General features: G+C 47.9%; 1 protein-coding gene across 3 annotated transcripts in view; it reads right to left on the minus strand.

The window, feature by feature from the left end:
* The window catches only part of LOC123753885 (protein turtle), a 418,196-nt gene that overhangs the window by 342,186 nt on the left and 53,935 nt on the right, over positions 1–22,075 (minus strand). The window contains exon 2 of one of the 3 annotated variants that reach the window (XM_069307232.1): positions 1,696–1,730. The exons of the other annotated variants lie outside the window; for them this stretch is intronic. The gene's annotated coding sequence lies outside the window, so the exon portion shown is untranslated. The remainder of the gene's footprint in view (positions 1–1,695; positions 1,731–22,075) is intronic. 3 annotated transcript variants of the gene reach the window in all.

Genomic DNA, 22,075 nt, shown 5'->3' on the forward strand with positions numbered 1-22,075 from the left:
GAAGAAGGAGAGGGTAAATGACCAAACCTGAGGATAGTGCAGGCCACTAAAGCTAGCACGTGAAAGACAGTGCACAACCGTCTTCTGTACCCCAGCCGTCTCGCTCGACGCTCCCGTCAACACGTGCACACGTGACTATAATGTTACGGGGGGTTTAACGACCTGTCCCTAACGATCACAGTGCTTGAGAGTTATATGCTTGGACAATTGTGTTCCCGACTGTCTTCGGGTCTCGTAACCCCCCCCCCTATCTATATGTGGGGATATGTCCCTTGTATGACTACATCACACCACCTTCTCCACCCTGTGTGTGGAGACATTCAGACCTATCACCCCAAAACACCCACTGAGTGACGCCCACAAGATCCACTGAGTGACGCCCACAAGACCCACTGAGTGACGCCCACAAGACCCACTGAATCACGCCCACAAGACCCAATGAGTGACGCCCACACGACCCACTGAGTGACGCCCACAAGACCCACTGAGTGACGCCCACAAGACCCACCGAGTGACGCCCACAAGACCCACTGAGTGACGCCTACAAGACCCACTGAGTAACGCCCACAAGACCCACTGAGTGACGCCCACACGACCCACTGAGTGACGCCCACAAGACCCACTGAGTGACGCCCACAGGACCCACTGAGTAACGCCCACAAGACCCACTGAGTGACGCCCACAGGACCCACTGAGTGACGCCCACAGGACCCACTGAGTGACGCCCACAAGACCCACTGAGTGACGCCCACAGGACCCACACCGCCACCACCAGCATCACCGCTGCGAGAGAACTGGATTATCCCATAAACAAAAGCCTCTCCCTCGCCCTTGATGCTCGCAAGCTTGTGAGAGGCGCCATGGCAACGACACTCACACAGCCTGCCCTGGGATGCTGTGCTGAGACCACCGCAACACCTGAGAGAGAGAGAGAGACAGAGAGAGACAGAGAGAGACAGAGAGAGAGAGAGAGAGAGAGAGAGAGAGAGAGAGAGAGAGAGAGAGAGAGAGAGAGAGAGAGAGAGAGAGAGAGAGAGAGAGAGAGAGAGAGAGAGAGAGAGAGACAGAGAGAGACAGAGAGAGACAGAGAGAGACAGAGAGAGACAGAGAGAGACAGAGAGAGAGAGAGAGAGAGAGAGAGAGAGAGAGAGAGAGAGAGAGTGAGTGATTCTCACAATGCTTCGCATCATACCTGCTAATTAATATAATTTACATCATCTAAAAACATTTCTAATATCAACTGATAATGGACTAGCAAAATGCCGACATCACGACAGTTAAAATATTTGACTTAAGAACGTGAACCTGAAAATAGAAAGTAAGACAAGACGAAATAATAAGAAGCCTCAAGACTACTTATATGAGCGTTAAGTTACAGGTTTATGTGTCGGAATAAGATTACATGATTGACTGGTTCCTCACGGGGTATTCATCTCTTACCTGACCACAGCTGACGGATTGACAGGTATCAGGCCACCAAGCAATCCTTACCTGACAATAGTTGACGGATTGACTGGTGTCAGCCCATCAAGCAATCCTTACCTGACAATAGTTGACGGATTGACAGGTATCAGGCCACCAAACAATCCTTACCTGACAACAGTTGACGGATTGACTGGTGTCAGCCCATCAAGCAATCCTTACCTGACAACAGTTGACGGATTGACTGGTGTCAGCCCATCAAGCAATCCTTACCTGACAATAGTTGACGGATTGACAGGTGTCAGCACCTGCAAGTTCAGAAAACGGGGGTGAACGAGGTGTACTTATCTATCTTCCTTCAAAGAAGAAGGAGTGAGAGTGTAGGTGTGGATAGGTAGAGTGGGTGTGAACATAGAGGATAGGGGGGGGGGGTAGTTGTGACCACCGAGGGATGGTTGATATGATTCACCAGTTTAGCAGATATCGTCCAGCTATCGTCCCAAGGCGCACACCAGGGTAAAAACACCAGCTGGGGACCACGTGTCCCCCAGCTGGTGTTTATTGTTTGTAAACAATTCAGCCGGTCCAAGAAGAAGTCACCAGAGAAGGAACTGAGAAGAAATGAGAAGAATGAGAAATTCTTATGTCTCATTACAAGACTGGTGAGAATGGTCTCCATCCAGAAGACATTCACAGAAGACATTCTTCTTGAGATCCTTAGGCCAATTGCTAATATTCCTGCAAAAATGCAATCCACGACAGTTGCGTAACTCAAGAGTATCTATTTACTGCTCCGTGCCTAACCGTTTCTGTCCGCATCTGGGGGGGAAGGGGTAAGCCCTGGTCCCCCAGTTGTGAGTCAAGGACGTAGACTATTGTGCTACACGACCCATTTTCACCTCCCCCCCGTCTTTGGTAATTTTGAAATAACTGAGCATTAATGGGCGCCAGCTTCCCTGTGAGCTGATTATCTATTAATGCTGTGTAAATTGCTTTTATATATAGGGTGATTAATCATGTTCATAGAGTGTTATAATCATTAGCAATGATTAAGGCAGGTTTTCAGTTCATTAATCATCTTGACGTGTTTGATTAATAATAAGGCCTTGTTGTGGTGGGTGATTAATGTGCGCTTCTATAGGATTAATTCTGCAGGCTGAAAACACAATAAACATTACTCTTGTTGTGGTTAAGGAGTAATATTGAAGAAGTTCTCACCTGGCCAAGCGAGCATTAATGTGGGTATTTGTGCTCCTCATATCTGTATACCTGTTACAGTACATGGTGAGGTTATTATGGAGAGAGATAGCTCAGTATGAGTACATGCCACTTACAGGGGGATATGAGGGGGTATGAGGACGGAGTGAAGGAATGGTGTCAAACCACATATATACCATTGGGGATCGAACGCCGACGGTGCAAGAAGTGAAGCCGATCAGTTAAAGAATTGATGGGGTTAGATATTCATAAGGTAGAGATAGTCTTGTTTTTTGTAACATTGTTTTGTGGTGTGTAAAGGTTAATCAACCTGCTGGTGTGTGTGTGTGTGTGTGTGTGTGTGTGTGTGTGTGTGTGTGTGTGTGTGTGTGTGTGTGTGTGTGTGTGTGTGTGTGTGTGTGTGTGTGTCCCTTCCCCAGTGTCCACACGGTCGGGCTCGGGATCCATGCCTGTATTATCTATAAAAAACTGAATGTCTGTCAGTTTTTTGCCTATAAAAAAACAGACGGCCAGACGCCTGTAGCTATCGAGCTAGCCTCCCCCAACCTACTAAAAAGACACATGACGGGGGGGGGGGGGGGGGAAGTAGAGGGAGTGGGAAATGATGTGTTATATAGACCAATCGAGGTCGGCCCGAGTGCCATGCCATTAAGAAATATCGGCATCTATATTGCCCCCCCCCCACTGAAATTTTCATGTGTAAAATCCCACTTCCTCCACCCTACACCCTCTCTCCCCCCCACCACCACAACAGACGTTGCACTAATCATCCAGCCCACCCTCCCCTCCCCCTCAGCCACTGCATCAACCAACAGTGAGGATCGTTCGCCTCCCTACACACATAATTACTGCAACTCACCTCCGGCAGCAGGCAGTAGGCGCGGGCCAGGCACCAGCACCACCGCCACCGCCACCCGCCCTTGCATGAGCACAGGCTATTGAAAGACCCACCAATACCCATTCCAGCTTGCCCTGCGAACGTATTTTCCAGTATAAATTACGAGATGCCTATAATGGCCGGGTTTTGAAGAGGTGGAGATTATAGGTGGAGGGGGACCACGCACCAGGGGGGTAGGGGGGGGGGGAAGGTCAGGGCCGGCCGCCACATCCAGCGCTCCCTCTAGAATCTATTACAAAAACAAAATCTTATTTTTACCTCATAAAAAAAGGGAATAGAAACCCCGAGGTTGAGGAGCATGGGAGAGCGAGGCCCGCCAGCCCTGAAGGTCTGAGGATGGTACATGTTCTGGAGGAGCTCCTCCGTAATGAGGGTGACGTGGGGTGTGAGGTGGTGTGCCTCCGTAATGAGGGTGCTGTGAGGTCCTGAGTAATGAGGGTGACGCCACCAACGCTATCTTAGATTTCCACGTTAAACCGCCTCTAGTTTATATTATACTGTATTTCAACAATTTAATCCTTTTCTCTAGCCGTGTATAGACGCTTCAATTCGTGTATACGAAGAGACGGAGAAGAGGAGCCCGTAGTTATACAAGGGTGACGGGGAGAGTGTATGAGATAATGAATGAAATAAAATACAATAAAAGGAACACATTCGGAACAGCAACATTTCGACAACAGTAAAGTGAGGTGTTTTTGAAGGCAAAACAGCGGAGGAATGAGTTGTAAACACGACCCATTGTTGAATGGAGCTATAAACGCAAGTCTGCACATGTTTGTAAACACACTCATTCAACAAAATTGCAAGTGTTTGTAAACACACACATTCAACAAAACACAGGTCGGGAGGGAGTTTTGTGATTACCAAAGCTGATAAAACTCACTGGCTCTCTCGACTCTCAGTCTAGGCTAAAGCTCCTGGTTGTTCATTAGAAGATACTTAATCAGGGTTATTGAACAACACGGTCATTGTTCATTATACAGGTATTATTAGTGGAGGCATTATTCAAAGTTTGACTAGTAAGCCTACACTATATCTGCTAATGTCAGGACGCACCCGCATGACCAAGACCCACACTCACCGCCAGACCCACACTCACCGCCAGACCCACACTCACCGCCAGACCCACACTCACAGCACTACTCACACCCACCGCAAAAACCTCACTTATGTCCAAAGACGAACATCTGGAGGCCCCGACGTTTGGAGCTAACCTCATTAAGCTTTGCAGGTTAACCAGCGAGGGGTAGGGGACTATCACAGGTATGTCGGGGTCGGCCTTTTGGCCTCTTTTTCAAGGGACGACACCGCCCACCATCAGTTGCTGGCTGGACACATCGTCATCTTGCCAGTACCAAAGTGGTTAGTATTTTTTTTTGGCTCTGATTTCCGATTGTTTCACCCAAGAATGCTATTTGGAAATTGTTGCATGCTTACAAAAATTATTAGGTTAAATATGTATCAAATAAAGATGTTCCAATTAAATAAATTATTGCAGGTATCAGGATTCAATCTCGCGACAGGTGACATGACTATATATATATATATATATATATATATATATATATATATATATATATATATATATATATATATATATATATATATATATATATATATGCTCATTTCAACCCCTCTTTTACATGAGAATATATATCTTAGCTATATTATTTATCGATGTCAGAATGTTTCCATATTTAATGTGGTTCTTAACCATTCTAAGGCCGCTAGTGAACTGAAGGGAATAGAAGTGGAGCTTTTCACAACAGGTCAACAAAGGTAGAGTGGAAGAGGGGCAGCTCAGAGTAACAAGAGACAGGGTAAGAGAGGGAAGCAATAGAGCAGAGTAATGACAGCAGTTTAACAGGTGATCATGGTAAATTGATCAACCATTTATCTGGCTTGGAAACATCGAGGCTATTGGCTCCCTAACAACTGGGATATTTGCGACGTATAAACACCTATGTTCATCTAACTTTTGCGTTAGGCACGCATGAATCTCTCCCCGAGTCCCTAATACGAAGTGCAGAATCGGATCGAACAGGCAGTTTGAACCAACACAATCACGGCCGTTTCCCTAAGATAGAACATTTTTGATATGTTGACCAGACCACACACACTAGAAGGTGAAGGGACGACGACGTTTCGGTCCGTCCTGGACCACACAATCGACTTGAGAATGGTCCAGGACGGACCGAAACGTCGTCGTCCCTTCATCTTCTAGTGGTTGGTCTGGTCAACTTACTTTAGCCACGTTATTGTGACTCATCGCCTGCATCTTTGGTATCTTTTGACCCTGACCAAGAGCTAGGTTTAACAAATCACACTCAACTGCTGTTTGGGTAGTTCTCTCAAACTGCTAGGGGGAAAAGACTCGAGGCAACAGTGAACTGGTTTAACTGTGAAAGTATAAGATTAGTTTATTGATTTAATAATTTATCTTGACTCAACTCTTAACCATTAATTGCTAAACCGGAGGGGACAGTGCTCTGTGGTCCAATAAGATCACCAGGCACATTCCTAGAAGAATACCCCGAGTCTGTCTTTCATCCTGTGGTGAGGAAAAAAAGTTTCCCACACGACAATGAGCCAAGGTGTTAACTGTTACGCCATTCCCTTCACTGTATATAAGTTGTGTTCCGTAAGGAGGAGAACAACGGGACAAGGAACACGGAGCCACCATAATGGAGGCCGTGCAGGAACACACGCTCCAAAAATCCCTCGTCAGAGTGACTTCTGCAGCGTGTATTAAGGTGAACTGCAGCGTGGAATTAAGCGAGGGGGTTATGGGGTGTGTTGGGGCAGGTGTGCAAGTATATCACCCTTGGGGGTCGAGCCGGTCGAGGGAGCCGGTCGGCCGAGCGGACAGCATGCTGGACTTGTGATCCTGTGGTCCTGGGTTCGATCCCAGGCGCCGGCGAGAAACAATGGGCAGAGTTTCTTTCGTCCTATGTCCCTGTTACCTAGCAGTAAAATAGGTACCTGAGTGTTAGTCAGCTGTCACGGGCTGCTTTCTGGGGGTGGAGGCCTGGTCGAGGACCGGGCCGCGGGGACACTAAAAAGCCCCGAAGTTATCTCAAGATAACCTCAAGATAAGAAGAGCCTCATGTAAGGATGGGGTGGATATGGACGCGGATAATCTAGAAAACAGAAGCTGTTTGTTTTCCCCTTTTACCGGTTCTTCGAGCTTGGACTTGGTTGTGTCAGGATCAAGCCAGGGTTGGGAGTGCTGACACGGCTCCTGGCTCCTGTGTACACTCTCAACACCTGAAAGCTACAAATTCCAGTGTGGCGGCCTGGAAAAGGGCGTGGGGTAAGGAAGGGCTGGGGAGATGCGTGGGCCTGGAAAATGGATGCCACAATGTGTGACCATCTTTGGGCTTGGGCGGGCTGGAAAATGGAAGACACAGTTTGGAGGCTGATGGCATGGAATTGGACGTGGTCTCCTGGAAAATTAAATCCTCAGTTCTTGGGCTGGTGATTAGGGTCTGGGCGTTGGTGCCCTTAATAAAAGAATCAACAGTGCTTAGCTGGTAGTTGGGTTTGGGCGTGGGCAGGGTATGGGGGCCGTGGGCAGGGTATGGGGGGCGTGGGCAGGGTATGGGGGCCGTGGGCAGGGTAAGGGGGGCGTGAGCGTCTTGGAAAATGGAAGCCACAATTTCCGGGGCAGCCGCAGCGTCGTTGAGGTACGGAAGACTCAAGCGACCCCCCGACAATGGCCGGACATTGTGTCGTTTACGAACGGGGCAAGCGGCGGGCAGGGGGGCAGGCAGGCAGGGAGGCGGGCGGGCAGGCAGACGGGCAGGCGGACGGACAGGCAGACAGGCAGGCAGGCGGGCAGGCAGGCAGGCAGGCAGGCAGGCAGGCAGGCAGGCAGGCAGGCAGGCAGGCAGGCAGGCAGGCAGGCAGGCAGGCAGGCGGGCAGGCGGGCAGGCGGGCAGGCGGGCGGGCAGGCGGGCGGGCAGGCGGGCGGGCGGGCGGACAGGCGGGCAGGCAGGCAGACGAGCAGACAGACAGACAGACAGGCAGGTAGACGAGCAGACAGACAGACAGACAGGCAGGCAGACAGACAGACAGACAGACAGACAGACAGACAGACAGACAGACAGACAGACAGACAGACAGACAGACAGACAGGCGCTCAGGGACTACTACAGAGACCAAGGAATAACAGGAAGAAATAATGAAACAAAAAGGAAGAACAGCGGAGACTTAAGTCACCTAAAGAGAAGAATCTTCTAGGGAAGCACAGACTATATAAATAAAAGTGAACCAACACACACACACACACACATTACGTGGGACCAAAGAGTCGAGGGAAGGGACTCCGCACGTCCAAGAGGCGCTGGGGAGATCCTGCTCACTAATCCACTAATGTGATCACGAGGTTAAACGTAAGATCTTGGTGGGGGGAGAGTCGTGAGAACAGCTGACCAGAATACTTTGGAATTGGAAGGAAAGTTATGGGGGAGAAGGGAGGTCTTGGAGAGTGGTGGGGAGGAGGGTGAAGGGTTGGGGGTGAGAGGAAGGGGGGAGGAGAAGAGGAGGGAACATGGGAAGCCATCCGATAGTAAAGACTATAATACTGAAAACTTCATTCGTGGATGGGTTAACATCCATTCCGTCTCCCCCCCCCCCAGTCCTCCCCCACCCTCTCTCTCTCTCCCCCACCAAGCCTCCCCCTCCCTGCGTGCTCACCTACATCTATACACCTAGAGATGATGGAAGGTTCGGCCGTCAGTTCCTCACCCTCGCCAACTGAGTCATTAGAACATAAAATGCAATAGATCTTCTCTTTCATTTTTTCTAATGTACATTGTATATTGAGTTAGCATCAACAACACACACACACACACACACGGAGGTGTTTTACCTGGGAGGTGAAATCCTGCAAGAGTCAAATAGAAAGATCTGGGGATTTATATCACACCGAACCTGTCCCCAGAAGTCACACATCAAAAGGATATCATCAGCGGCATATGCTAGATTGGCAAACATTAGAACCGCCTTTAGAAACGTGTGTAAGGAATCGTTCAGGACCTTGTATACCACTCATGTCAGACCAATCCTGGAGTATGCAGCTACAGCTGGAGTCCATACCTACTTTAACAAAAGACAAAGTTAAAGATTCAGAGGCATGCCACCAGACTAGTCCCAGAGCCGAGAGGTATGAGCTATGAGGAAAGGCTACGGGAGCTAAACCTCACGTCCCCGGAATACAAAGAAGAGTAAGGGGAGACATGATAACCACCTTCAAAATTCTCAGAGGAATTGACATGGTGGATAAAGACAAACAATGTAGCACGGGTGGAACACGAACAAGAGAACACAGGTGGAAACATAGTCCAAGGGTCCAAGAGCTAATGATCGATCCTGCAGCCACAAATATGTGAAAACACACACACACACACACACACACACACACACACACGCGCACACTCCACTTGGGTGCGCCATGGCAGGCAGAGGCTAAGTGGATTAAGGAGTGAGAGTGAAAAATGTCACCTGGATGCTTTCATCTCCCGTTGATGGACGGGGCTAAGCTTCATTTCCCACACAATTATTTTCCCAGAAGAGGAAAGACAAAAAAAGTGTTAGGTCTAAATCTATTTTTGTCAATCAAAAATAAGCATTAAAACAAGGCCCCCAGCCAGGAAGACCACGTAGTACCGTGGGATACAAAAGGCACGAAACATAAATAATTGAGGATGCCAATACGGGAACAAAGCAACGTATGTGGGCCTGCGGGTCGCTCCAAGCAACAGCCTGGTGGACCAAACTCTCACAAGTCAAGCCTGGCCTCGGGCCGGGCTTGGGGAGTAGAAGAACTCCCAGAACCCCATCAAGCAGGTATCAGGTATCAAGGGGAACGATGCCAAAGGTAGCGAATTGAGCAAGTAACACAGTACGGTGAGGCGCACGGCTGTAAGTGGCACAGTGCAGTTTGTACACACACACAGAAGCAGGTCGTCGTTCCGTTAACTATCGGTAAGTTCGGCGCTTAATTACAATTATTACTTAACCTATTATAGGTATAGGTTGAGTAATAATTGTAATTACGAAGCAATAAGATGCTTATCTTAACATACTAAGAAGGTTAGGTAAGGTCGGTGTTTTCTATAAAGCTTTTCAAGGTAAACTAAAATATTCACAATAAATTAGTATGTCACATATGCACTTATTCAATAAGTCAATATTGACTTAAAGAAAGTGCGAGAACGGGTTGACGTAGCATGGGACAAGTGGCGTCCCATCGCCCATGTCGGTGGTGGGAGGAGGAAGACCACGGAGATAGGCCACCTTTAAGAGTGTGCACCTTGTTACCCGCAATGCCTGATGATCGATCTTGCCAATGGTGGCAGATTGCAGAATGAATGACCGAGAAGAGATCTGAATACGGAATTTATTTATAGGGAAATGGGACACATACCAATGACTTCCTTCGCATCAATGTCGACGAGTCCATTCGAGGTGACACCAATATGGCTATGTGGCTACCAGGCAGTATTCAACTGTCTTAAATTTGCTGAAGATGAGAAACAGCCAGTATTAAATTCCGGCTACCAAAGGAAACAGAGTTACGAGCCTCCAAGAACGCACCGAGTGTCAACTACAGTGCTAAAGGAATGCCACGTTTCACCCGGATGGACAACAATCCCACATTACACACAGATATCACACTAACGTGATGCATCAAATGAATCAGCGAAGGAGAACAGCCTATTGATATAGCTCGGGTGCAGGGGGGAGTTGTGTAAAATCCTGGTTTGTGCCTCGGAGAGGCTCCGGGATCCAGTAAGTTCAGTAGAACTTCGGTTTCAACTCTTTTTTTAACCCTGTCGTAGCTCAGTCGATTAAGGCAGTGTCTGGGATGCTCCCGGACGCAGGTTCGAATCCTCGTCACGGCCCTTGTGGATTTGTTCATTAACCCCACAACCACAGCAAGGAAGCATCTTTGAGAGGCTAATCTAAGATAAAAATAAAAATACTGTACTTGATGCATGACCGAGGCGCGGTCACACGACCATACTGAACCCCATGAAGAGGACACCGTGACACAGAGACGGACAACACAGCAGTCCACTCACGGATGTGCAAGCAAAAAAAAGAGGCTTTAGTGAACTAGTTAATCCCTCCAGTTTATTGATGATTACAGCAATGAAAATGGGAAGAGATAATAAAAATAAGAACATAGTATTCCCCACCGGCAGGGGTCAGGACCCAATAACCGTGGGTCATCTTAACAAAGAGGAATCGAGTTAAGAAAAAAAAGGAGGTAAATCGAGGAAAAAAATTAAGAAAAGAGACGATACAAAATATTATATATATATATATATATATATATATATATATATATATATATATATATATATATATATATATATATATATATATAAAGCTAGAGAATCAAGGAAGAGATATTACACTCAAGTGGCACGAAAGAGTGCTTGAATCAGAATACAGTTTTGAATGAAGAACAGGGGGGAAATGCTTGAAACAAAGCAGAGCAGGAGAAGCAGAGAGTGGACCGCACACAGAGACCCACCTGCAAGATGTCAATCACACATCTGAAGGAACAACACTTCAGCCGCCATAGACCACGAACAACAAATACGGATAACGAAATCATCGATTAATCGCGTAATATAGACAACAGTTACATGTAAAATCACCACCTCTCAGAACATCTTCTATTTCGTGACTCACACCAGCCTCTCTGGCCCCCACCCACCCCACACACCCACCCCACCCACACACCCACCCACTCACCCCCTAACTTATTAAAAAATCCCCACTTCCCCTCTCTCAACACTTCTTGTTCCATCAAACATTGATTACCACTTGCGTCACCCTACCCTCGTCCCCAACCCCCCTTTCTCCCCCCCCCCCACCCACCCAACACCCACACACCTTACACCATATACCCAACTCCTTCCGACTTTTCCCACTTATTTTTCTCCCACACACACACCCTCCTCACCTTAGCCGCGCCTCCTAGGTAGGTACAACAGTTGCCTAGTTGTACCTACTTAGTTGAGCTAGCGGGAGGTTGAGCTTTACCTCTTTGGTCCCGCCTCTCAAGTGTGTGTGTGTGTGTGTGTGTGTGTGTGTGTGTGTGTGTGTGTGTGTGTGTGTGTGTGCGCGCGCGTGTGTGTGTTAGAGAGAAATATATATGTAGTAGACATAACAGAGGAAACGTAAATTGGTTAGAAAGGCGGGGTCCAAGAGTTAATAGCTTGATTCTGCAGATACAAATAATAAATACACACACACACACACACTACAATACAATACAATGGCGCTGTTTGCCTGTCTTCACTGTTCCATAAAGCTAAGCGCTTGAGTAATTTTGTCCTATTTACTGAATAAATCAGCAGGTTGGTTTGGCGTGCAGGATGTGGAGTAATGAAGGGTAAATATGTTCCTTCCTGCCCACGGAGAGAGGGCGGGGCACACCTCTTCTCCCACACACCTGCACGGTAACCTATGTCTCTACTCTACACATAGATAATATTAACATTATATGTATATATATACTAGAAAAGGTATTCGGTGGTGGCTGGGTCTGGGTCTGCGTCTGGGTCTCTCTCTCTCTCTCTCTCTCTCTCTCTCTCTCTCTCTCTCTCTCTCTCTCTCTCTCTCTCTCTCTCTCTCTCTCTCTCTCTCTCTCTCTCTCTCTCTCCACTCCCCTAGCCTCGTCCTTCTCACATTTCTTCATAAAACGCTATAACACACGACAAAAACCGCACTCACTCCTTACAATTTGGAGCTTAATGGCCTCTTACATAAGAGCGGTGGGACGCTGCTGGGAGAAGTGTAGTGCCACTTTCATACCACCGCGGTCCACAGAGACTGGGCCTCGCTGGGGGATGGGGCCGGGTAGGGGGGGAGGTGGTGGGATATAGGGAGGGGGGGGGTGGGAGAGGGCCCGTACACAGCCACTCTTGTCACTATCATTGCTCTAATGGCACTCCACTGTGCTTTATTGGCCCTCCCCCTGGGTTTACCGGCACTTCTTTGGGCATTGGGCTTTACCGGCACTCCCCTAGTCTTGCTGGCACTCCCCTAGCCTTGCTGGCACTCCTCTAGTCTTGCCGGCACTCCTCTAGCCTTGCCGGCACTCCCCTAGCCTTGCTGGCACTCCCCTGGGCTGTGTTGATGGCCCCGTTCAGGGCTGTGATAACACCCCCCCCCCCTCCACTAGAACTTAAGAACAAAGGGTCCTTGAATACGAGCGGCCCCTTAGTGAAAACCATATTCTGAATCCTTTGTTAATCTACATTTTTCAAGCTATTGACGAACGGCTTTTGTTGCTATCGATACAATAGATAAGGACTCTCTAAGCTCTTCTGTATATTCTATAGGCTACTTATCATATACTTCGCCCGGCTCTCGAGACGTCTTGGCCTTTCATTTTTATATTGGTTTATTAATAACTTTCTCCCTGGTAACGGGGTGAGAATACCTGGTTGATGGGGTTCTGGGAGTTCTTCTACTCCCCAAGCCCGGCCCGAGGCCAGGCTTGACTTGTGAGAGCTTGGTCCACCAGGCTGTTGCTTGGAGCGGCCCGCAGGCCCACATATACCTGCTTGATGGGGTTCTGGGAGTTCTTCTACTCCACCAAGCCCGGCCCGAGGCCAGGCTTGACTTGTGAGAGAATAGCTAAAGTTACTTCATCCTTTTGTGTGTATTTTACCTCAATAAACTTATTTCAATTTCCTCCCTGGTAACCACTAAACTAGTCTACTTCTCTTCATCGTCTTCATAGTTCTTTGTCATCATAGTAACGAGGCATATAAGGCATAACAGGGCCGGCATATCTTGAGATGATTTCGGGGCTTTTTAGTGTCCCCGCGGCCCGGTCCTCGACCAGGCCTCCACCCCCAGGAAGCAGCCCGTGACAGCTGACTAACACCCAGGTACCTATTTTATTGCTAGGTAACAGGGGCATAGGGGTGAAAGAAACTCTGCCCATTGTTTCTCGCCGACGCCTGGGATTACAGGATCCTGGGCGCCTGGGGGTGGAGGCCGACCGGGCCGCGGGGACACTAAAGCCCCGAAATCATCTCAAGATAACCTCAAGATAGGTCACCCCCTATCTCAATGTTATATAATTGATACCTAGCACTAGGTCAGTACTATTTACCCGTACTAGATCGGCTCTGATGTACTCTAGAAACCCAACTCCTCCCTTCACTGATCTCTACTGAGACACCCCCTTTCCTTGGGGCTCTGGTACTCCCCCCCCTCCCCCCGCCTCCACTAAGCTCTGGGAACACACACCACTCCATTCGGCTCTGCTGGTGCCCCCCACCGAACACTGCAGACAGCTTCCCACTCAGCTATGCAGACAGCGTAGCATCACTAGCTGGCCTCAAACAGTCCATGCAAATCCTAGTCATTTACACGGGCATTAGGCTAAGTCTTACAGCATCACCCGCTGCTCTCTCCAGAATGGAAACATCATTAAATTTACACAGAAATATTGCGTAAATACAACATATATATTACAAAATTAAGAAAATTATTAGGGGCTCTCAATATGAAAGCAAATAACAAGAATTAATGATAATAAAGGACAATTACTTTTTCTTAAAGTTTCGAAGACAGGAAACGCTCACACTTGACTCAAGAATCTAGAATACAGCAACACGTGACTCATGTATGTAGAATACAACAACACGTGACTCATGTATGTAGAATACAACAACACGTGACTCATGTATGTAGAATACAACAACACGTGGCTCATGTATGTAGAATACAACAACACGTGACTCATGTATGTAGAATACAACAACACGTGGCTCATGTATGTAGAATACAACAACACGTGACTCATGTATGTAGAATACAACAACACGTGACTCATGTATGTAGAATACAACAACACGTGACTCATGTATGTAGAATACAACAACACGTGGCTCATGTATGTAGAATACAACAACACGTGACTCATGTATGTAGAATACAACAACACGTGACTCATGTATGTAGAATACAACAACACGTGGCTCATGTATGTAGAATACAACAACACGTGGCTCATGTATGTAGAATACAACAACACGTGGCTCATGTATGTAGAATACAACAACACGTGACTCATGTATGTAGAATACAACAACACGTGACTCATGTATGTAGAATACAACAACACGTGACTCATGTATGTAGAATACAACAACACGTGGCTCATGTATGTAGAATACAACAACACGTGGCTCATGTATGTAGAATACAACAACACGTGACTCATGTATGTAGAATACAACAACACGTGACTCATGTATGTAGAATACAACAACACGTGACTCATGTATGTAGAATACAACAACACGTGGCTCATGTATGTAGAATACAACAACACGTGACTCATGTATGTAGAATACAACAACACGTGACTCGTGTATGTAGAATACAACAACACGTGACTCATGTATGTAGAATACAACAACCCTCACATACAACCGCACTATTACCGGCAATATACAATTAACCAACACACAAACACGCGTAATCTCTTCCCTACTGGTCACTGACAAGCGGTTGCCAGGACGAATTGCTCGGTAACCCTCGCAACGACCTCTGTAAACGGGAACCGAACGGGTTTTATCTCAGACACAAACACGCTAAAAAGAACCTCATTCCCCCCCCCCTCTCAGCTTCACCCCCCCCCCCACACACACACATATTCAAGGACACTCACACTCACATTGAAACACACACATTCAAACACACTCACCTGCACACATTCACGCTCACACACACATTAAAATACACACTCTTACATTCAAGCGCACACACACACACACACACCACACTGATGTGGTGGAGGCTGACTCCATACACAGTTTTAAATGTAGATATGATAGAGCCCAATAGGCTCAGGAATCTGTACACCTGTTGATTGACGGTTGAGAGGCGGGACCAAAGAGCCAAAGCTCAACCCTCCCGCAAGCACAAATAGGTGAGTACACACACACACACACACTCTTAATAAGAAAAATATCCCTAACTTACCTACAAGTATTACAATGTGATGGTGGAGTATGAGGTGAAGCCGATGCTGGTGGGTGTAGTGTGTACTGGGGGGCAGTACCCCACACACTGGGTGTAGTGTGGACTGGCGGCAGTACCCCAGACACTGGGTGTAGTGTGGACTGGGGGCAGTACCCCAGACACTGGGTGTAGTGTGGACTGGGGGCAGTACCCCACACACTGGGTGTAGTGTGGACTGGCGGCAGTACCCCCACACACTGGGTGTAGTGTGGACTGGCGGCAGTACCCCACACACTGGGTGTAGTGTGTACTGGCGGCAGTACCCCAGACACTGCGTGTAGTGTGGACTGGGGGCAGTACCCCACACACTGGGTGTAGTGTGGACTGGCGGCAGTACCCCACACACTGGGTGTAGTGTGTACTGGCGGCAGTACCCCACACACTGGGTGTAGTGTGGACTGGCGGCAGTACCCCACACACTGGGTGTAGTGTGGACTGGCGGCAGTACCCCACACACTGGGTGTAGTGTGGACTGGCGGCAGTACCCCACACACTGGGTGTAGTGTGGACTGGCGGCAGTACCCCACACACTGGGTGTAGTGTGGACTGGCGGCAGTACCCCACACACTGGGTGTAGTGTGTACTGGCGGCAGTACCCCACACACTGGGTGTGGTCACACAGGAGCCCTCCCCCAGTCATCAAAATAATGCACCATGTTGGAACACTATACGGTAGAAATCTCTCTCTCCAAATTCGAACAACAATTTACTCGAAATTGGAATAACAAATTCAGCTTGTTGTAAGATGTAACGTTTCCCCCCCCCCCCCCCCCCCCTCACTCCTCCTTAGCCCTGCAGGCAAAATATCTGCAACAACAGGCTGCTGAAACAGGGAAAAAGAAGCAGTAAGGTGCCTCTTTTTTTTTACCTCCTGGTTATTATGGGAGGAAATATGACCTTAACATGTGATACATATTCAATGTCCTTAACACCTCCCAAGACATATAGCTTGGTGATGTATGGGCATCTGTGTCCGTAAGGTGCTTATGTTATTGTCAATGTAGGCCAGCCAGGTCTATGTTGTTTAAGATTTGCTACTTGGAACAAAAAGTTCCAAGTAGCACGGGCTATGGTGAGCCCGTAGCCAGGTCTAGCTTTACAGCCCCCTGCCTATTACTTCTAAATTATTCCTTCTATTTTTTGTTGTAACGTTTTGGCATTAGCTTTTGTCGTGTTTGGCTTTGACCTTATGGAGGGAGGTTCAATCCCCGACCGTCCAAGGGGTTGGGCACCATTCCTTCCTCCCACCGTCCCATTCCAAATCCTTATCCTGACCCCTTCCAAGTGCTATATATAGTCTAATGGCTTGGCGCTTTCCCCTCATGGTTCCCTTCCCCTTACGCATACATATACTCATGGACATACACAAAAAAATACATATACACATACACACATGCACATTCACAGGGTTTCCTAACTTCAGTGTCACAGCCACCTACCCTGAAGAAACTCATTAAATATAGAAGACTACCTTTAGCTTTAATATCCTTAGGAAGGAAGGGGAAGGCTTAGAGAGAGAGAGAAAGAGAGAGAGAGAGAGAGAGAGAGAGAGAGAGAGAGAGAGAGAGAGAGAGAGAGAGAGAGAGAGAGAGAGAGAGAGAGAGAGAGAGAGAGAGAGAGAGAGAGAGAGAGAGAGAGAGACAGAGAAGAGAATGATGGGTCCTCAATAATTAAATGAATTAATCGCAGAAGGGACATAAAAGCGTCCTTCAAGTTCGATACCCAATCTGCAATATTTTCAATATGCTTTCCCTCAGGGAATATACTTTTAAGTTCTAATAGAAAACTGAATTTTAATCTAAGTTCAATCAGGTGAATATAAGACTTGTTTTATGGGTACTCTCCAGCTGGGCTTCTTAAGGAGGGTGGGCGGAAGACGAACCATCGTGTGCTCGTCCTGAGGAGACTGACTTTTGTACTAAGTTCAACGGGGTAATTGCCACCCGTAAGAAGCCTTGTCAGAGCTGAGGCGTCTTACAGAGCCAAAGTACTTTAACTATTTTATAATTTATTGTCCCTCCAAGTGCTATATAGGCTTGGCGCTTCTTCCTCATAGATCCCTTCCCCCTCCCTTTCTTTGTGGTTATTTATGTGTGTGTGTGTGTGTGTGTGTGTGTGTGTGTGTGTGTGTGTGTGTGTGTGTGTGTGTGTGTGTGTGTGTTCACCTAGTTGTGTTTGCGGGGGTTGAGCTTGAGCTCTTTGGTCCCGCCTCTCAACTGTCAATGAACTGGTGTACAGATTCCTGAGCCTATTGGACTATCATATTCCCTGATTCCCATGGTTCCCCGATTTCCTGGGAATCACGGAACCAGGGCTGTGGTTTCCTGAGTCCCTTCTGTGCGTGCGTGCGTGCGCACTCTTGAAACACACGAGCCTATGAATAATAATAATAAACCTGTTCACTAGAAGGAACCTTCACCTTCGCGTCTAAAGCTGTTCAAGAGTGACACGCCGCCCCAAGAGTAGAGCAGGCCCGTCCAGCTCACCAGCTTGCTAGAGATGTACTCTAGATGATGTACTCTATATGATGTACTCTAGATGATGTACGCTAGAGATGTACTCTAGACTTACTCTACGCAAGAAAGGTAGATTGCGGCAGCTCAAACCTGGCTAAAAATCGCCAGGTTCTCGACTCCACTCAGTCGCAGATACAAAGTACAGAAAGATTAAACATTTCTCGTGGCATAAAGGCGGGCAACTAGCGGGATAATCACGCGCAAGTACACACACACACACACACACACACACACACACACACACACACACACACACACACACACACACTGGCGGTTATCTTGAACTTCTTTGTGAGTGCTCGTCTCAATTCCAAGCCTCGGATTTCACGGAGTCGAGAGCCCCCCTCGACTCCTGCTGAAATGCGAGCGGAGTTCTCAACGAAATCATTCAACGACCTCGTGTCGATTTTTTAACCTTATTGCAAATCCTCCACACGGACTATTTACTCTCTGGTTATAGGTCCGTGATCTAGGAAGTCTCTGGGTAGGTAACTGGCTGGCTCCTGCATCCCCCCTTTCATCACCGGCTCCGTCGCACCAGTTAGCGAGACTCGGCTAATGACCGCCAGCAGATAAAGAAAGTTACGCTGGTGTTGACGAATGTGTCTTCGAGTTCGACGCGACGCTGCCTGAATGTGAAAGTGCAGCTGTAAATCAACTTTATCTTGGGGGTCCTCGGAGTGGGCGTCTGAGGAGCGGCGTGGTCGCGCACCGGGCAAAACAAACCCAGCGAAACTTGCCGGCGATAAATCCTATATTATCTGACAATTTGTGGCGCCGATACTGTAAGTTCAGCGTTATTTCAGCACTCTTGCAGACTCTTGTATGTTCTTCCTTGCTTCTGGGTAATGCCTGCTTCCATGTCCCTCGCTCTGGCGTTGGCAAAATAGTGCCAGAGAATATGAAATGGCTGTATGTCATGGGAGATCATTTTCAGTTCTCTGAATCGTAAAGCCGTTGTTAATTATTCTGACAGGATCACAGCAAGGATAACCTAACAACAATACCCCAGATCACAGCAAGGATAACCCACCAACAATACCCCAGATCACAGCAAGGATAACCCACCAACAATCCTTTACTTCAGGTCTCATGAACCCACAACTTGACAATTATCAATAACTACGGTTCGCGTAATAGTAGACCTTCATAGTCCTAAAAACAAATACACTACCTATTGCAACTGAGGCATTTAGCAACAAAACTCCGCCAAGCAACATATAAACCGCCAATACTAGTTATAAATAGCCAGAAAATAGCATCTAAGCTAATTGACATTACACACAACTACTCATACCTATTAATTAATCACTTGTTGCACAACCCTTAACAAAGACCGATTTGTTGCATGCGATGGGCCCTCACTTGCAAAATACTATAATTTTGCAACGTGCTTAATACAACATGTAATAAATATGTTGAGTTATTTACGAGCACTTTTTTAAAACTACCATTTTTTTTTGACTGGGTAAAAAAGAAGTGATAATGCTGACCCCCTCGCCTTGCTCCTCCTGACCTCTTATATCGACCTTCCTGACCCCCTGATACCGACTCTCCTGACTCCTGACCCCCTGATACCGACCCTCCTGGCTCCTGACCCCCTGATACCGACCCTCCTGGCTCCTGACCCCCTGATACCGACCCTCCTGGCTCCTGACCCCCTGATACCGACCCTCCTGACTCCTGACCCCCTGATACCGACCCTGCTAGGAGCAGGTATGACAGAACTAGCTCGTGCTCGGAGCAGGTATGACAGAACTAGCTCGTGCTCGGAGCAGGTATGACAGAACTAGCTCGTGCTAGGAGCAGGTATGACAGAACTAGCTCGTGCTCGGAGCAGGTATGACAGAACTAGCTCGTGCTAGGAGCTGGTATGACAGAACTAGCTCGTGCTCGGAGCAGGTATGACAGAACTAGCTCGTGCTAGGAGCAGGTATGACAGAACTAGCTCGTGCTAGGAGCTGGTATGACAGAACTAGCTCGTGCTCGGAGCAGGTATGACAGAACTAGCTCGTGCTAGGAGCAGGTATGACAGAACTAGCTCGTGCTCGGAGCAGGTATGACAGAACTAGCTCGTGCTAGGAGCTGGTATGACAGAACTAGCTCGTGCTCGGAGCAGGTATGACAGAACTAGCTCGTGCTAGGAGCAGGTATGACAGAACTAGCTCGTGCTAGGAGCTGGTATGACAGAACTAGCTCGTGCTCGGAGCAGGTATGACAGAACTAGCTCGTGCTAGGAGCTGGTATGACAGAACTAGCTCGTGCTAGGAGCAGGTATGACAGAACTAGCTCGTGCTAGGAGCAGGTATGACAGAACTAGCTCGTGCTAGGAGCAGGTATGACAGAACTAGCTCGTGCTAGGAGCAGGTATGACAGAACTAGCTCGTGCTAGGAGCAGGTATGACAGCACTATCTCGTGCTAGGAGCAGGTATGACAGAACTATCTCGTGCTAGGAGCAGGTATGACAGCACTATCTCGTGCTAGGAGCAGGTATGACAGAACTATCTCGTGCTAGGAGCAGGTATGACAGAACTAGCTCGTGCTAGGAGCAGGTATGACAGAACTAGCTCGTGCTAGGAGCAGGTATGACAGAACTAGCTCGTGCTAGGAGCAGGTATGACAGAACTAGCTCGTGCTAGGAGCAGGTATGACCAAACATATCCTATTAAACAACTGAACAAAAGTTTAATTTGTTGTTGAACAAAAGTTTGGTTATTGAGGAAGCGTTTGGAAAGTTGTAATAACCATTTCGTCTATTTTTCCTCGCCGAGTGCCACCTGTATACAGGAGTTGGAGAGTGCCACCTGTATACAGGAGTGCCACCTGTATACATGAGTGTTGGAGAGTGCCACCTGTATACATAAGTGTTGGAGAGTGCCATAGTATACATGAGTGCCACCTGTATACAGGAGTGTAGGAGAGTGCCACCTGTATACAGGAGTTGGAGAGTGCCACCTGTATACAGGAGTGCCACCTGTATACATGAGTGTTGGAGAGTGCCACCTGTATACAGGAGTGCCACCTGTATACATGAGTGTTGGAGAGTGCCACCTGTATACATAAGTGTTGGAGAGTGCCATAGTATACATGAGTGCCACCTGTATACAGGAGTGTAGGAGAGTGCCACCTGTATACAGGAGTGTTGGTGAGTGCCACCTGTATACAGGAGTTGGAGAGTGCCACCTGTATACAGGAGTGCCACCTGTATACAGGAGTGCCACCTGTATACATGAGTGTTGGAGAGTGCCACCTGTATACATAAGTGTTGGAGAGTGCCATAGTATACATGAGTGCCACCTGTATACAGGAGTGTAGGAGAGTGCCACCTGTATACAGGAGTTGGAGAGTGCCACCTGTATACAGGAGTTGGAGAGTGCCACCTGTATACAGGAGTTGGAGAGTGCCACCTGTATACAGGAGTTGGAGAGTGCCACCTGTATACAGGAGTTGGAGAGTGCTACCAGTATACAGGAGTTGGAGAGTGCCACCTGTATACAGGAGTGCCACCTGTATACATGAGTGTTGGAGAGTGCCACCTGTATACATAAGTGTTGGAGAGTGCCATAGTATACATGAGTGCCACCTGTATACAGGAGTGTAGGAGAGTGCCACCTGTATACAGGAGTGTTGGTGAGTGCCACCTGTATACAGAAGTATTGGAGAGTGCCACCTGTATACAGGAGTGCCAGAGTACCACCTGTATACAGGCGTGCCAGAGTGCCACCTGTATACAGGAGTGCCAGAGTGCCACCTGTATACAGGAGTGCCAGAGTGCCACCTGTATACAGGAGTACTGGAGAGTACTGGTCTCTGTCCGGCCGGGGATCGAACCCGGGAACCTAGATAATGAACCGAGGACGTAGACCATTAAATAATAAAATCAGCATTACAAGGAGAAATTGTGTGAACTTTATGTATAACTTGCCACTGTGTAACGCCTTTGTTCTTGTTTAT

Source organism: Procambarus clarkii, chromosome 6 (genome assembly GCF_040958095.1).
Source record: "Procambarus clarkii isolate CNS0578487 chromosome 6, FALCON_Pclarkii_2.0, whole genome shotgun sequence".
In the NCBI taxonomy this organism is placed as follows: domain Eukaryota; kingdom Metazoa; phylum Arthropoda; class Malacostraca; order Decapoda; family Cambaridae; genus Procambarus; species Procambarus clarkii.